Raw genomic sequence first — 3,809 nt, forward strand, 5'->3', positions numbered from 1 at the left:
TGATCTTCAATGAATCATTTTATGCATGGATATGGGAGTTGGAAGACAAAGTTGACATTCTTTTTGCTTTCATTGTATTAATTTCTTCTTTTACCAATGCAGGGTATCCTACATTAGTTTCTTTAAAGTGTTTGCCTACCAGAACATAAGCATATTACTAGAGAGCTAGCAAACAAGGATACGGAGGTGATGTTATGTATGTTAAGCTATTATGATTTAATAATGTCATAATGAGGTTCTAATTTACACTCGATGCTTGATCTTAATAACATGTTTTGCATGATTGGGAAAACCCACACATACAGACAAGCTATAGAGATATAATATTTTCTTATTATATATTATTGCTATTATCAAATTCTAATCGAGCCATTGACATTTTCAAATTAACACTATTAAAAAAATGCTTCTAATATCGGATTTATGAAAATCGATATTATCATAAAGTGTGGTGATATTTTTATAAATAAAATAATTATTGACATTCATTTTGTAAATAAAAACTGATGTTGTGTATCATCGATTTTGATAGAATTGATGATATTTTTCTCTCGTAAACATGGAATTTTGAATTAAACCAAGTTAAGAAATATACATAACATCGGTACTCTATTGCCACTGATGTTGTATATATTTATTAGCATCCATTTTGATATCACTGATGTTATTTTTCTCTCGTAAACATGGAATTTTGATTTAAACCAAGTTAAGAAATATACACAACATCGGTACTCTATTGCCCACTTCTGCCTTGTTCTTCTCTCAAACCCCCATCAGATGTGAATCTCTCCACAATCAGCGCCGCCACACTCAAAGTCTCACCATCTCTGCCACAAGCCTATCCCCCAAAGCCTCTCCTCCAACGACCACCATTCTGTCATTCCACCATAGTCCCCACCATTGCTTGAACGTTGAAGGAGCATAGAGGCAGATGTTTTTCTTTTCTCACCGTAGAATCGAATCGAATTGAGTTCACTTTGATCGTGTGAGTCTCCGATCTTCAAATCCGCAACAACAATGGTGAGGGGATTGCTCAACAAGCTCGTCTGTCGCTCCCTCTACGTCGCCGGAAAATGGCAGCACAACCAACTCCGCTGCCTCAACATCCACGAGTACCAGGTCTCTGTCTCTTCTCACCATTAGTGATATTGTTACGATTCACAAATCAATTCCAATTCCAAGCTTCGCGGAATCTGTTCCTTTTGCTATAGATTCCTCTCGCGGAATCTGACCTTTGTTATTTCTAGAATGATGATAAATCATTTTTGTTGATAATGAATCTGGAGTTCCTTGAATGTATGATTTGTGAAATTGTATATGTTTATTTGTATGGAAGGGTTTCCTTTATCAGGTATGTTTGTTGACTTATCGATGGAGAGATCTTAATCTGTTTTCCTCGTTCTTCTCTATGCGTATGTTTATCATTCTCTCTTTGTTGGACTTGTGCATTATGGAGAATGCGAGAATAAGCTAGTGGTTGAACCTTCTGGTGTGTGCGCTGGTGTTGCCGATATCAAAAGCTTCTTATGTGCCAATCACTATTGTTCAGAACGCGGTAGCTAAAGGAGCTGGTTAGGAATTTTTGTTGTATCTTTTCATATATTAATCATGTTCTTAATCTCATGCTTATTATTTTCAATGATGTTTATACTATTTGGAAAATTGAAATTCAAAATATTTTGCAGTTGTTTGGATGGGAGTCCACCAACTTACCATTTTGATAAGGTATTTGGATCAGGGATTAACAATTGGTTGGTTGCATTTGAGGTGTGTCCCTGTCTACAAATTTCCATCAATAATTAGTCTTAAAAATCAAATTTGGTTCATTGTTTTGCCTCATCTTTTTGAAAAAAGTTAACCCACCTAATAGATCTTCGTTTTGGGTTCCTTGTCTTAATATTTGATGAATTTTGGTCCTCTTTATATTTATTGGGTTTGGGAAATTGCTGATAAATGATAATAGGTTGCTAACATAAATTTTAATAAGTTAAGTAAGTCGTTTAAGAGTTGTTGGACTTAACATCCCAACCTAGGGCTGGTAATCACTTGATCGGTTCAGCAAGAGTAGTAATGATACAAATAGAAAATAAATTTAAAGTTTTACTTTTTCCACACAATACTTTGTGAGCTAGCATACTATAATCGGTGCTCAAGAGCTTGATTTTTTGGTGGTTTATCAGTATAATTGTTCTTGGTTGTAATTATTCTCCTCCATTGTCTATAAGTTTTACTGATGATGGCTGATAAATAGGGCTAATCTATGATGGTTTTTAGCACAAATGAATCTACAAACAAGGTTGTAGTTTGCGTTGGGGTGCTAGAGAAAGGAGGTAAAGGTAAGCTGGATATGGCAGATTGGCTGAATAATGCTTTGGGGCCTCTAAAAGGGAGATGTGGTAAAGGAAAAGGTGGTCTTGCAACGGGTCAGCTTAGTTATTGACTAATTGCTTTTTTTTTTTGGGTGAAACTAATTGTTTTAATTTATGCACAAAAGTAGCTTTAATTTTTACAAATATTAAAAGCATAGTATGGGAATTTTATTTTTTTTCTGTATATTTCATATAACCTTTGTCCAATATTTAATGCCGCTTGAAGCGTGAGAGTTAGTGGTTTGTGGATTTTGCTCATGGGTCACATTATGATATTGGTAGGTTTGAGGATTGAGCATTAGACATTCAACTTTCAGGCAGATATTTACTACCTTTTCTTTTTTTAATTCTTGAACCCACAACTTTGTCATATCCACCAAATGTTGAAGTAAGCGTAGTTGGTAGGTTTTAGTTTGTTGAAAATGCAAGATCTTCCAAATGTTGTACCATTTACAGTAGAAAAGAGTAAATAAATAAACACATTTTTATAAGGAAATTGTACCATAGAAGATTGCATGCATCTGGAAACTTAGGAACTCTCTATTTTTCGAAATAATCAATTCACATTTAATAATTAATTATTCTAAAACCATAGAAGCGTGAAAAGCCCTTTGCTCGGGATAGTCGATTACCTCAATCTGGAATTGATTATCCTAATTTTGGAAATGTGAAACAAGAGGGATTTTAACAAAATAATTGATTACCACATTTGATAATCGATTAGATCTGTTTTATTTGTTCAAACTATAAATATCCTCCCTTGTCCATTCTCATTAGTGACTCTTGATTTGATCTTATCTTTTGAAAAACACTTTCTTAGAGTCATCTAAGGGAATCAATATGCATTTCAACAAGAGATTTATGATGATCAAGATTCCTTCATTCTTCATCATGGTTTGAGAAAGAAAGGAAGAACTTGAAGATATTGTGATTTGCAAATTCAAGTGTATTGAATCTAATTTTGAATTCTTTCTAGTTTCTAACCTTGATTAGGGCTATCAAGTGTTTGTGTGAGTTGATAGGGTTTCAACTCCTGATCCTTCTCTTATAGGGTTCAAGAAAAGAGTAGAATTTTAGGGAATTACTTGTGCATAGTGTTTGTACATGATTTTCTATTTGTAAAAGTTCTAAGGAGTCTGAGTCTCTGAGAATAACTGGATGTAAGTCCTCTTGAGAATTGAACCAGTATAAATCCTGTGTATGATTTTTTTTTTCTAAATCTTTGATTTGATAATCAATCTTGGTAATGAAATTGATGTAAATGGGGCATAATACTATGTTTTTCATTGATTTGTTTATTCTTTGTTTTCGTTGATTAAAAATATTTATAATCAATATTTTGAGAGAATCTTGATTAAGGGACTAACTTTAATTGAATCTTAAGAATGAATGGGCAAACATTTCGAAAATAATTTATTCAAGCCCCCTTCTAGATTTCCC

The 3,809-nt window shown here is 33.5% G+C and overlaps 1 long non-coding RNA gene across 1 annotated transcript; it reads left to right on the top strand.

Annotated features, from left to right (window-relative positions):
- Nucleotides 1–639: 639 nt before the first annotated feature.
- Nucleotides 640–3,582, top strand: LOC114409541. The gene is made up of 2 exons (XR_003666109.1): nt 640–1,571; nt 1,686–3,582. It is a non-coding gene; the product is annotated as an uncharacterized LOC114409541 (long non-coding RNA).
- The last annotated feature ends 227 nt before the right edge of the window (nt 3,583–3,809 follow it).

The sequence above is a fragment of the Glycine soja genome, chromosome 4 (genome assembly GCF_004193775.1).
Source record: "Glycine soja cultivar W05 chromosome 4, ASM419377v2, whole genome shotgun sequence".
NCBI lineage: Eukaryota > Viridiplantae > Streptophyta > Magnoliopsida > Fabales > Fabaceae > Glycine > Glycine soja.